Source organism: Glycine soja, chromosome 16 (assembly GCF_004193775.1).
Source record: "Glycine soja cultivar W05 chromosome 16, ASM419377v2, whole genome shotgun sequence".
In the NCBI taxonomy this organism is placed as follows: Eukaryota; Viridiplantae; Streptophyta; class Magnoliopsida; order Fabales; family Fabaceae; genus Glycine; species Glycine soja.
The window spans coordinates 1,906,805-1,921,560 of NC_041017.1; the positions used below are offsets into that span (position 1 = coordinate 1,906,805).

At 28.2% G+C, this 14,756-nt stretch overlaps 1 long non-coding RNA gene across 1 annotated transcript; it reads right to left on the reverse strand.

The window, feature by feature from the left end:
* Nucleotides 1–1,859: 1,859 nt before the first annotated feature.
* Nucleotides 1,860–5,011, reverse strand: LOC114391187. Its single transcript, XR_003662072.1, has 2 exons — nucleotides 4,553–5,011; nucleotides 1,860–4,381 (listed from the first exon to the last, which is right to left on the reverse strand). It is a non-coding gene; the product is annotated as an uncharacterized LOC114391187 (long non-coding RNA).
* Between the last annotated feature and the right edge of the window lie 9,745 nt (nucleotides 5,012–14,756).

The following is a 14,756-nucleotide window of genomic DNA, read 5'->3' on the forward strand; positions in this document are numbered from 1 at the left end:
GAACATGAAACATATGACGTTGTTCTGTTCTGCAGCATGTGAAATCTCGATGAATTGCAACATGCATGAATTTTATGTATTTCAATTCTCATATTAGAATGAATTTTGATTGTTTAATACGACTTTGCCGTATTCTCAACGTGGAACTCATATTTCACTATGATATCTCTGCAGTGAATTATAATCTTTAAAGAAGGTAATAAAAGTATATGTATTATAAACATATGTTTCTTTGTTTTGCCTCGCTGGTGACTTGATGTTATTCGATCAATACTTTTCAATACAAAGTACAAACACTTCATGTGATGTATGTTCAACTACCCAAATCAAAATAAAGACACTGATTTAATAGTCGATTATTATAATGATAACAGAATTTGCGTATAGGAAGCAACTATTAGCACCATCAGCACTATTAGCACTACTCAGGTAAGTTTTAAATATATAGCGAGGAAATACTAATATCCACATTTTAGTTGGTGTGCATTAGGATTTAATGTAAAAAATTTGGTCCCACGCATATAGGAGAGAATCGTGGAAAAAAAACTAAAAAAGAGAAAAAATATATTTTTAATTTTGAAATTAAGTAATAAAATATCATAACATCTTTACTTTTTTTGAACTCCTTATTTTTTACCATTTTTTAAATTAATTATAAATGTAAGTTACATTTTTTAAAGAAATCAAATTAATTATGATATAATTTATCATTTATAAAAATAATCAATATCTTTTTGAATTAACCGGATAGAGGATATCATTAATAAACGTAACCAAATTAATTCTTGTATAAATTATATTTATTAATAGTAATTAAATTAATTTATGATATTAATTAAATTTTTTAATAGATGGTATCAATTAATTTGTATCATAATTAATTTAATTACCCTTAAAAAAGTAATATATATCGTTATTAATATAATTTGTATCATAATTCATTCAAGTGAAAAAGATAGTTTATATCTAAATTAATTACATTTTTTTCATAAAATTTTAACAAAATGAAATTATGTTTCTGTTGATTAAATATGATGAAAAAAATAATACAACAAAATCATGGTAGTATGTAGTAAAATTAGAGAGAAGACACCTCTTATTTCTCTTTTCTTTTCTTTTTCATATTTAAACCTAATGGGCCTTAGCTAGCAACATACAAATTGGACTTTTTTTTCCCATGAGTCATTAGATGACAAATGGATATTTTAACACCTTAACCTCAATTCTCCATTGATTGATTAGTACTACCAATCTATCATTAAGGATTTAAAAAAGAGAAAAATAGACTGAAGAGAAAAATAGACTCTATATACACCATAAGCGAATGTAAAATAATTTTATACTTTATATTATTATTCAATCACAAATTATTAATTACTAAATATGATAGATTTGTTGATTTTTATAGTAATAATCTTTAAAAATCACACCAATCATAATTTTTTTGAGTTGAGAGGATACTTTTTTTTTTTTGCAATATTAACATTGTATAGCTATTAAACTTGTTAAAAAAATGGCTGTTAACACAGAGCTATCAATGGCACATGTTTGTTTCCTACTTAGACGGATGAATGGGTCCATTAGGAAGAAAAGGCACATCCAAAGTCGCCTATGGATCCCACTAGAATGTGTCAAAGGGGTCTAATTATGCTATACCCTACCTGTGGGCAATCACTTCTAATTAGAAGGTATGCCTAATTAATCTATGTATGAGTCTTGTTAACTAGTATTTTAGGATATTAATTACAAAACAAAAATAAAAAATATTTATAGTAAAAATTATTAGAAAAAGTAAGAAAAATCATAAATAACATAATTTTATATATACAGTAAAAAATTTCTTTAATCAAAACGACAAGTACAGTGGTTAACATTTTTAGTCTATATGTATATATGCATGGAAAAACTAAGAGAGGTCCTCAACATTTCCTATCCAAATAGTAGTACAAAGAATCCAAAATGTTTTTGGGGTTACTTAGTTTTATTCGCCCTCCAATTATTCGTGGAAAAGTTATTTCTGTGACCTTAAAAGCTGTATGGGAATTCAGCAAGCATGACCCAGCAGTTTCTCTTTCTCCCTCTCAAGCATATCATGCATGGGAAACCGCAAAGCAAACCCCCCCAAGGGCTTCAACTTTATGCTACTTTACAAAAGGTCAAAAAGGTTCCAATTTCCCAAAAGCAATTCTTTATAAGACAGCATTCACATATTCATAAAGTAGAATTACTACAATCAATCCCTTTAATTACAAAGACCATTCACATTAATTAAAAAGAATGGAATTAATTAAGATCAAGTTGAATTTCACAACTCTTTATGCTTGAGAATTCTGCACAGACAAAAAACAAGCAAAGGTACAGAGTGATCATGCATAGTCAAAATGAAAAAAACTTTTACCCCGAGAAATTTGATAAAAAAAAAGGACAATATATTCCAAGCATAGTATGGTCTGTTGTAATTTTATGTCAATTCACGAGGTCATAATTTCTAGATCAAAACAAAAATTCAAATATCATTATATTAAGATTTTTTTATTTACTTTTTATGAACATATTATAGTAAAGAGAGTTTGGATACATTGGTTGCGTTGAAAATAATAAAGTGTACAGATTTGCGTGCAAGTAATATGAATGTGTGAACAACAATGGTGATAAAGAAAAGTGGTGCTGTATGAGCATTGAGCGCTGTGATTATGTCATTCGTGTTCCCCAATGCCCCTAGCTATGTGCAGACCCATTTTGTCTTCTATTCTGAATCAAACTTAATATGAAGCTGTAGTCTCTTCCACATCCCTGTGCTCATGAAGAAAACAAGGCAATTTTTTTTTTTTAAAAAGTTATATACAAGAGACCCCAACAAAATTCTTTTGTTAGAGATAATTAATCATTGGTTCCCATCATTGCAAATTATTAAGCTTATAATAATAATAATAATAATAACAAACAAAAAGCTTACTAATAGCAACACTGCGGTGAGGCCGGCTGGGACAATGCACAGTCGCTCTAACATTCATCAATCATCATCTGCATAAAAATCTTTGCTTCCTAACGAAGCATTCACATTCTTTTGTTGCTTCTATGATTAGTGAAAACTGAGAGGGCTAAAATGCACAATTGTAATGTTTACCAAACTCATAATCAAGATTCATTATCCTTGATGAAAAAACTAATAGGTTATCCTTGAAGAACTGTAACTATAAATGATAGAGTTTTTGTTTCTTCTAGCTAATAGATTAATTAACATCGAAACTTAAAGAGTACAAAAGGAAGCATCTTGTACATTGTTTGTTTTATTGTGCAGGAAATTAGGGTTTCAGCTATCAAATGTGAGATATCAAAGCCAGGGAAAAATTAAAATTGTCCGTTGAAAAACTTACACTGTTCAGCAGCACCCACTTGAAAAATTGATCCTATTCTGTATCATCAGTGCTCAGATCTATCCATTTTAGTTACAAATTGAACTGAAAACGAATGAAAGCAAACAGAAAAAAAAGTACAGATCTGTGTGACATTACTATATCCAGCCATAGAAGGAAGCTAAATGTTACCCACAATAACAAGAACAGATTGAAGGATCTATCAATTTACTAAGATGTAACAAATCACATTAAAGGCATTGATTGTTTCTTATAATAAAGGGAATTAAGAAACAAATGTTTGACCACTAAAATCCAATAAAGAGAGGGCGGAGTCTACAGGGCTCTTGACACTATAAATGTTAATTCTAGTAACAGATGGCACATTTAATCAAATTAAGCCTCGATTTGACCACACGGTTTGACAGTGGTGAAATGACTAATTAATAATAATAATAATAATTAAAATAATAACAAAAGTAAAAGGGGTGTCATCATCTACTTGCTTCTTCTTCATCTAAGACTCAAGGTATTCACAAAAAAAATAAAAAAAATCCAAGACTCAAGGACTAGCTTAATTATCACATAAATAAATCTTAGTAGAGATTAGAGACAGAACATAGGCCAGGAAACCCTAAATAGAGAGAGAAAGGTAGAATGAAAAAAAAATTAAGGGGGAGGAAGAGGAGGGGCTTGAAAAAGAGGAGAATGTTTAGCTGAGTTTCAAAGGTGGCCAGATCTGAGAAAACATAGCAGAAACAGACAGATCGGATACAGGAAAACATACTTGGGAGAAGATCTCTGGCTAATGATGAACGAAGAAAAAGGTAGTTACACCCCCCTGACAACAAAACACCATCATAACTTGATCAGAGAAAAAGAAAGAAACGAAAAGGAAGTAATGATGAAAACCTTTTGCGCACAAGTGAAACCCCCCAGGTCAAAATGCTTCATCATTACACCAATCTGCAAACTACCAACATCTTTAATTCATCCAAAAACAAAACCCCACGACTCAGATCTACCTATATTTAAGAAAAAAACAAAAATTTATTACTAATTCAAAAATCCCCCAAAAAAAAAACATAGAGAGTGGGAGACCAATAAACCTAGTATGTTACTATGTTGTCATGGTTTGATTCCATACATCCGTATGTATTTAATGTAAGAAAAAATATCTGTTAAAAGATGTAAACCTCGGATGAATCTCGGTGTATGTTTCTGGTCCTCGGCCGGAGGATACCAAGGTTTCGGTCGAAAAAGAATTTGGAAGCATATAATTGGGGGGAATGAAGCCTGGTCCGACAACACTATGTATTCCTTGACCACAAGCATAGTAGTCTACACAAGATCAAGATGAAGAAGGGTCCTCGAGCCAGACAACATTCCCCTCAAAAGACAAAGCTTCCGTCCCAAATGGCCCTTTTTTCTTGTTGAACCGCTCAGAAAGAGGAAGAGAGAGAGAGAGGGTTTAATTTGTTAATTTCATGGCTCACTCACTCACTATTACTCTCTTTTCACTCTATATCCCTCCCCCATGAGTCTCGCCTATCTTCAAGGGGGGTCTGAGAGAGACATGGAGAGAGAGAGAAGATAGTATTGTGGTTGTGATGATGAATGGGTGAATGAGAATGATATGAGAAAGAAGAGAAGGGGGGGTTATAACAAGAGTAAAAATAAAGGAGGAGAGGAAAGCCAACGTCAAAAAAGACAAAGGATTGGTGCAGGGTAGACCCTACCAGCTCGGTTCTCACTTCCAGAAATGACCACGACCCCATGCACTCATTCTTTATTTCTCTTTCTAATTAAAGACTTTTTTTTCTTTTAACTCAATGTATCTCCTATTTGAGAATTTTTTCTGAATATCCATGATATTAGTACCAAAAGAATCACTAATCTTCGTTGGCAATGAATACACATAATTTTGATATTTCTCTTTCAATTTATATCTAAAATTAAAACTCACACACTAAATCATTTACTTAAGGAATACAGGTTATTATTATTTGAATTAATTATTATTAGTGTTACAAATTAAATATTAATTTCTCAAGATGCTGGAGAAAGTAAAGAATTTATCTATACAATTGACTTCTCTTGCATTAGAGATAAATTTCTAAAGATATACAGATTTATAAATCTAAGAAATCAACTTCTTTAATGAAATAATCTTACTCAAGTTGGATAAAATTATTTTAAGTTACAAATTTCTTATTATTAAGTATTGAATGAGTTTATAGTTAGAATTTGAATTCTGAGTGAAATATTAAGGTGAGTTGTGATGTGTGTGAATGAATAGTGAAAGTTGCTGAACTCATTGAAATCCACCGTTGGATTTGGCAGATGATGTGTTATGTCCTCGTACAGGCATTGACTGTACCTATTACTAGTACTCACGACTTCCAGAAAACCGAGACCGACCATTTGATTTAGTGAAAATGAGCGTGATGTGGATGATGGTGTCATCCAAAGGGGTATCTATGTGCTGCTCACCTCGCGTAGATCCTAGCTTTACATTCAATAGTACTACTAATTCAGATAAAGAGAAAAAATAAAAATAAAATTGGAAAATCAAGTTGCAAATTCAGTCAGCAAATTAAGGAACATACAATGGCATTTTGTATTACGTGAGAAGATGTAAATTCTATTTATTAGGCCAATCAACGGTTATTGTATTTACATAAATGTAGAAAGATGTTTTCTTGAACGTTAAAGTGAGACCATAAATTAAAAGCCATTTATTTTGACTTTGTGTAATATTTTTTGAGATACCCATGTACAACAAAGATAAAATAATGAATTTATTTAATGTGTATTGATTGTGTAATTATTTATATTAATGTCTAATCGTAAATTGCAATATATACAAAAATTACTAATTTTGGTAATAACTACACTAAAAATATATTTAAAGTGAATTTTAATTAGTTGACTTTTTATACTAAAGGTATATATGATTTTTTTTTTTATAAAAAAAATAGGGGACATGCATGGACAATTATTTTTATAATATTACATATTGTGTCAATTTTATTATAATCAAATTTGAATTCTAAATGAAAACTTGTCGTCTTCAACATTTAAGAGTATTAAATAAGTAGAATAACAAAACTGTTCTTCTTAACGACAAATAAAGGACGCCGGGTTTATTAATTAGGTCAATCAACCGTTAACAAGTACATAAATGATGGTGTATTTATACAAACACTTTCTAGCTACTTTATTTTAAAATAGACAAGATTCAAATAAAATATTATAATTTATAGTTATTTTAAATTAAAATTAATATTTTATCTTGATAATTTTTAATTTTTTCTTATATATTAATATTGGCAACAATTATCAAGATTAAACGTGAATCTTGATTGAAAATAGCATGGTCAATATTTGTTTTATTATACTTTTTTTACTATATTAATAATAAAGGGGCTGACCAATTTTTCTGGATTTAGAATTAGACACTAAAAAGATGTACTAAAAATATAATAATTATTATGGTCTGCAACATATACAAACATATTTTTTTAAGGAATAAAAGCATATATAAAACATGACAAAAACTATTGTACGCGGATAATGCTATTATAAATTGTGTTTCTTAATTAGGTCAATTAACAGTTAATAATTGAGAAAATAAATGCATTCTCTTGAATTTTTAATTATTTAAACATAAAGTGATAAATGATTCTCATGCTTTTGATAAAATAATAGCTATCTTTTGAATAAGTCTTATTTTCTGTTAATCGGGTCACATGTTAGTACTCCGCGTCACAAATAATTTTTGAATAATTTTTACACTCTACTTTTGATAATTATTATTTTTTGTTAATCGGGTCACAAATAAATGTATTTCACTATTCTAACATTAACAAACAAATACTATTATTGTTTTGAGAGTGAAAGGAAATATATAACAAAAATGAAGGAAAAATTAGCAGAATAAATGAATTTTTAAATAAGGTAGTTTTGAAAATTTCAAACAATTTTTAAAACTTGTAAGACTGTTAAAGGATGCAGTAAAAAAAGAAAAGGATTTTAGTTAACTTATTTTTATGGGTGTAAATTTGTTTAAGTGGTTTATAAAGAAAATGAACATAGTAATATTAAATATATATCAAGCTTTTATTTTTATTATTAATTAGTGTTCTTAAAATATCGATTATCTTAAAAAAAAGTTATTTGAAATATTTTTCTTCTGACGTCTCTTTTTTATATATATATATATATAAAGAGAGGTGAAAGTAAACAAGAATTGTGAGTAATCAATAGGGTCGTAGGCAATAATTTCTAGTCAGGAAGATAGACATAATGATGGTTTAAATTATTAAGAGTAAAAAGGAACAAAAAAGTTAAAAGAAGACTAACAAAGTGAGTCAGAGGAGTGGTTGAGGTATGAGATGCCCGATAATGGGAAAGCCTATTTATTATTTATTATTTATTATTAGTATAGCAGGCTACCAGCTGCTGTTGTTGACGTGTTATTGTTTTATTTTAAAATAACTGTGACAATTACAAAATATTATATCAAAATAAGTAAGTGTTATATTAATTTTTCAACCAATGTTGATTTCTACTAATATTCGTAAATAATGTCACTTTAGATTTTTAATATAATAGTAATATCAATACTACTTGATTTTGTAAATTTACCGTGCCTTTTTAAGGTAAATACATTTTTTTCTTATAATTTAGTTTTTTTTTGCTTTTGGTATTTATAAATTTGTTTGTTTTGTTTTAATTCATAAAATACTTTAGATAACACTTTAGACAATAAAAAAATATTATCTAAAGAGTCATAAGAACAAAATAAAATAAATATAATTTATAAAGACTAAATAAAAAATACAATTTTTGCAAGTACTAAAAGCATAAAACTGTAAAATTTTAATGATTAAAAAAATATGTAAATATTTTTGTTTATTCTTTTCTTGAGATATGCGTATAGCAATTTAGAATGACAAATATTTTGAGACAAAAAAATAATGAATAAGCTAGTCCAGGGTTTTCTTAGCTGATTTAGGAATTAAAAATAATTTTTTTATTAAAAATTATATAAAAGATTTTTAAAAATTCTAGAAAATACATTTTTATGTATTCTAATAAAAAAACTTTCTTATTTTACTTCATTAATAGATGCTGTAGCATTTTCCATATTATTATTAACATGACATTAGTTTGACTATAACGATAAAATCTTGTAAATAAAAGAATGTAATTAAGATAAGAGACAGTAAAAACAAATTAAGGAGTAGTAGATCTTTTTTCTAATAAAGATATTCCTTAGTTGAAATTGAATGATTAATTTTTTAAGAAATGAGAATTTATTTAAAGATTTATCTATTTCAAAAGATATTTTTTTTCACACACGTCACAGATTAAACAAATAATCACTTACTTAAGAAATAAAGTTATCAATTAATTATGGTGAAAAAAAAAATAGAGTTTGAAAAAATAAAAGGGAAGGGTAGGGTTGTCCTCGTAGGGCGTGTAAGTTTGAAGCAGGCAAGGAATATGAGATGGGGCTAAAGGGGGTCCACTCTTTCTCATTTTCATTTGCTTTTTAACCCCTCCCAATTCCTCGCCGACTTTTCCGTGTTCATCACGCTCAGGTCAAATGACGCCGTTTTAACCCAAATAAATAAATCAATACATAAAAAATTAACAGCCGTTGGATATTAATTTGAGAAATATCAACTGTCCAGATCAAATTCAGAAATATCTTATACAGAATTTGAATTCAATGTGTGAATGTGTGTTTGAATATGCTTTTGCATGAATTGACATTTTTGTCCTCTCAACCGTGCTGTTCTTTGTGCTCATCAGCATGAAATGCCTTCATTTTAAGCCATTGCACCCAAAAAAACAAACAAAAAAGATGAAAATAACAACTTTGTAGAGATAATTTCTTTTCTATTTCAACAATATATTCCCACCACCACACCACGCACTCTTGTGCTGCTCATCAGACTCTTCTAAGAATAAATTGGACCACTTCCTTCCGACCAAGCTCTATTACTACTTTTTTAGTTTCATTCCAAATTTTAAATCTCAACTCATTCAAAATTTCAAACTTGAATCAATTCCAAATATTATAATCAGCAAAACAAAAGAAGTAAATTTTATGATTGGCATGGTTCAAAACAAAATAAATACAACAAAGAAAATAGGAACATAAATGGTTGTATGTAGTTGATGAAGATTTGAGTCATAGAGAGGAGGAAGGATCACGCAGTGTCTCTTTCCTTCTGGTTCGCACGCAGAGGTTTTGCACTAGTGGCAATTCCAGCAATGCTGTCAAAGGAATGAACACTGGTGGCAAAGGGGGTGGTTCAACAAGGGGAAGTTCTGTTGCCCACCAAGTCAAAGAAGCAGATCTAAAAAAATGATTGAGAGGAGAGGCCATGCATTGAATCTGTAAAAAAGTCCTAAAGAAGGATGAAGAGAATCACATTAAAAAAAAATTTAGTAAGTTTTTTTTTCTCTGACAAGGATATTATAAATATTTTATTATTTTTAAATTGTACTTTATACTCTATTCAAATACCAAATTGTGTTCTACGGGTGGACAACCTATTCTCTTTGTCCACCCTAGAATCCTCCATCAAATCATATCTAAAATACTGCTATGCTACGTAATTCTCAATGGTGAATAGAGAGAGAGATATGAGATAAATATACAGAAGAGAGGCAGTGACTAGTCGATAGCATTGCATTTACATCATCACATGCCATTTGCCAACCAGCTCCTTAATTTCATCAACATTCTTATTTTTTAAATTTTACTATTGCTGGTTAATGAAGAAATAGAGAAATTGTGTTTGAGTGTGTATGAAAATTAAAAGTTTATTTTAGAGAAGAAAGTGGGACTGCAGAAACATAGAATGAAAGAAAGAGTAAGACAAAGGAAAAAAATTATAGACCGATGATGATTTTGTAAGTTATTTAGTTTAAAAGAAAGTAAAAAAAAAATATTAATAAAATTAATTGATCTCTTTTATATTTATCTGCTTTATCTATTACAGTGCTTTGATACCATACATATTATTGTTTCTCCTTTTTTTTTTTTATAAAGGTATAATAATTAATATCATCCCTTAGTTTGATAACTCCTATACTATTCTTAATAATCTGAGTTGGTCCTGTGGTCTGACTATTTTAAATTTTTAATCATGCTGATTAAAAATAGATTTCTGGTCTTGTGTATATAAAATTATTGAAAAAAAGTAAAGTTTACTTTAATAATTTTTGTCTTAAAAGAAATAAATCTAAGATTTTTCATTTTTTTGCTGAATGGAAATAAACCTATGATAATATATTACAGAAAATTATAATAAATATTATTATTAGAATAGAAATTGTGAAGTCGGATAATTGTTAAGCATTGTGAGAGCTAAATTTTATTAAAAGAAATATTATACATTGCAGCTTATTTATAAGAAAAACTATATTTTATGCAATAAACTTCGCCGCTTCCAGAACACATATGACATGTATCATGCATGGTTGATATATGATATGCATTCTTTAAAATTCAATTATTTTTTTAAAATAAATTAAGCCACAAAATTATTCAAGATATTTTCTATTATTATTTTTATTTTTGAAAAATATTGATAAGGTTAGTTGTCATTCTTTAAAAAAATAAGTAATATAAATATTTAAGTCCCTCTCAACTAAATATATTTAATAGTTAAAAGTAAATTTAATATGATGATACTACCTACTTTGGCGCACTGGGAGTCTAAGCACGGTTGTTTAACAAATTGACAATTATGGATTTTTTTTACTAAGATATAATGATGTTTTCTTTTACTGCAATAATATATATATATATATATATATATATATATATATATATATATATATATATATATATATATATATATATATATATATATATTATAAGCAAATAATTTGAAATAGTCTTCCCAATTCATCAAATATAATTAATAATCAATAAAACATTTTAGAGTGCATCAAACTATCAGTACAAAGAAACAAGCTAGTAAAGCATAAAAAAAGAAGAAGCTAGTAGCTGAATAATTCTTTTTCTTTTATGAAGTGAATAGAAAATAATATAAATAGAGATGATAGGTAATTAAAGTAAAGTCATCCTTCCAATTATTAATTTGATAAAGCAAGATGATCGATTGACATGCATGATGGATTTGCTTTTATTAGAGTAAAATATGTATATAAGTGAGGGAGTTAGGTGTTACAGTGTATCCCTGGTTTGATGATTCACATGCAAAGTCAACACACACCAACAATGTCCTATTCCAAGTCAAGCGATTCATAAAGTTCTAGGACGACGTTTGCTTCATCACATCTTTGTAGCTTGGTCGGCTATTTTACGTATCTCTGCTCCACTTTCTGTTTTCTTTTGCTTTACTTTCTCTTTTCCATGGTTGAATTTTGCAAATTTGAGGTCTTCCAAGATTTTTATCTCTTAAAAAGCTTACAGCATTTGTTTTTGGACCGTGTACCCTTGGAAGTTGGGACTATGATTTGAAAAAAAAATAATTAATTAATTGTTGAACTAGAGAATTCTCTTTTTACTGTTGGCGATACCATACATCTTATTACCATTCAATTGTGTTTTTATTCTTCCTTAAAATTTTAATATAGTTTCTTGCTAATTACTAATAATAATTACACTTATTCGTGTGGATTCATTTGATATTACACCACGTGCTAGATTGGCTAATAGACAAGGATCTTGGTCATAATTGAAAATATGCCATTTAATTTAGTTATGGGACCGCCAAGCTTCTAACCAAAGTCAATGCAAATCATATGTGAATGATTTGCCAATAAAGAAAAGGCTTTGGTTAACCTAACTTACTGTTACTGATTAAATTATATAAATTGGTATTAGCATGATAAAAAGAAGACAGCAATTATTATAGACTAAAAAATCTAACTTAATTAGCTAAATACAAAATAATTTGTATGAGTTATTGTAAATAATATGATTTCGAGGTGTATTTTTTTTTAATAAAAAAAAAACAGTTTTGTATGGCTTATTAATTTCATGATATGTTTTTGTTAACATAAATTGTTACTATTTTAATAAGTGACTTAGAAAATTGGAAAATTTGAAATTCAAATTAGCTACTGTTATATATCTGTTTGCTAATATGGACAAAAACAAAAATATTTAATTCGTATCAGCTATATGCATATATAACAACAAGGTTACCGGAATCCAATGGAGTCTTTGCTGTAACCCTAAATCCAAATTAGTTAGTGAAATCAGCTACTGCACCTACTTTATACTACAAAGTAAGCTAGGAAAATGCATAATAGTAATCCCCCACACCTCACCCACCCCACCATCCAACAAGACAACAAGCAAGAAACCAAAAGCATCGTGCATGCACTTATTGGTAGTATAAATGTCAGAGAAAAGATTCTTAATTTTTATTAAGTCAATGTAATTTTAACTTGAGCAATAAATAAACTACAACTTCTATGCTGAATATGCAAGCAAATATATAAAGTACAAAATCATTCAAAATGTAACTAAACTCAATCATATGTATATGATTACATTTAAATTTATGTGAGAAACACTCTATTTAAACCTTTGATTTTTCTTCGAAACATATTTACAAATAACATGCTAGTTATAATTAATAATTTTATCCTTTTATGTATATTATACTAATTATTTTAAAAATATGTATGAGTATTTTTAAACTTAAGCTATGTTTTAAAATAAAAATAAAAAATCTTCAAGGAAAAAATGCCATTTTTATTAAAGAATGGTGAAACAATGTATTATAAGAAAGAAAATAAAAAGTACTGTATAACAAGGTACACACCTTTACTGTTAATAAGAAATAATTTATTATATTAAATATGAGTAGTTTAAAGATATAAGACTTTTAAAATTTAAGAGAAATTTATGAAATCAATTATTTAAATTGAAAAAAAAAACATCTCTATACATTAACTTGATATGATAGGCAAAATATAACATTAATAATTTAAGTAAAAATTCATTAAACTTTAACAATAATATTTTTGAAATATAAAATATTTTGTATAAGAAAAAAGACGTGATTCTGAATGTTTTTTTTTTTGACTGAATGGTTCAGAAAAATATAACAGCTTAAAAAACCTCATCCTCTATGATAAGTACTTAAAAACCCTCTCCATATATAGAGAGACGGAGACAGAGTATAAAAGTAAGTTATTTCTACTGTATGAAAACAAAAATTGCGAAAGGAAAATGCACAAACTCAACCGTTATTATGTAAGTATTCTGATTTTTATGAACGGTTAAATTATTATCATAAAAAAATTGAAAAAATCTTAGGCGTCCTTGCTAGGCCCCAACTTGAACCGACAAGAAAAATGCAAACTTGAACCATCAATCAATTATTATCTAAAAGGTTAACCCGAATAATCGAAGCAATCACTACTGAATACTCCATAGCACCATATTATAATAATCATCAAATATATCCCAAGAGGAACTTTAGCATCACAACAGTCCCTTTTATCGATTTAAAGACATAAGTCCACACTTGAAAGTCTAAACATCCGAACACACGGTAAGAAGTAAAAGAAAAGAAAAAAAAATGTTGTGTTCTAGTAGTACATAAGAAATTAATAAATAAATAAAGCTGAAAATATATGGTCCAATGAAACTATAGTTAAAAGATACGATAATGTACTGTAGGAATAGGAATTTGCTTGTTTGGTTGCATTAGAATTAACCCATTCCCACGTTTTATCCATAACGGGGAGAGGGTGCCCGTAAGATGTGCTCTAGACAAACAATAATATGATTCGAAGTATTCACAGTTTTACATATAATTAATTTTTATTATAAATCTGATTAATCATCTATAATAAAATTTCTTATTTTCAATTATATTTTATTCATATATAAAATTTAAATTTAAAATCTTAATTAAGAAGACATTGTTCTCCTCCCAAATACAATGAGCATTTTATTTTATTTATTTTTAATTTTAATTTTCTCACTCTATAGTTTATATATATATATATTCTGTGGTATAGTACACATCAGAATGACAAACGGAGAGGACGATACTTGCTCCAGATTTCAACGCTTTTTACAGCCTTGAATATTGTGTTGTGTATCAGATTCAGATTCACACAGCGAAAGCGAAAGTGGGAAAGAAACAACACGTAAATGTCAAATCCCCTGCATCTCCAACCCAGCCTGTCCACTTTTTATTTAAAAAAATAACTTTTTTTAATGCATGCACAATTATATAAGACCAAACCATGCTATTCTTATGGTACTTATTTAATCCATTAATTATTTTTCTATTGCATTCCCAATTAAATATGACCAAACCGTGTCATTGTTATGGTGTACTCTTATTTATTGGCATTTGCAACAAGACCAACACATTTTAT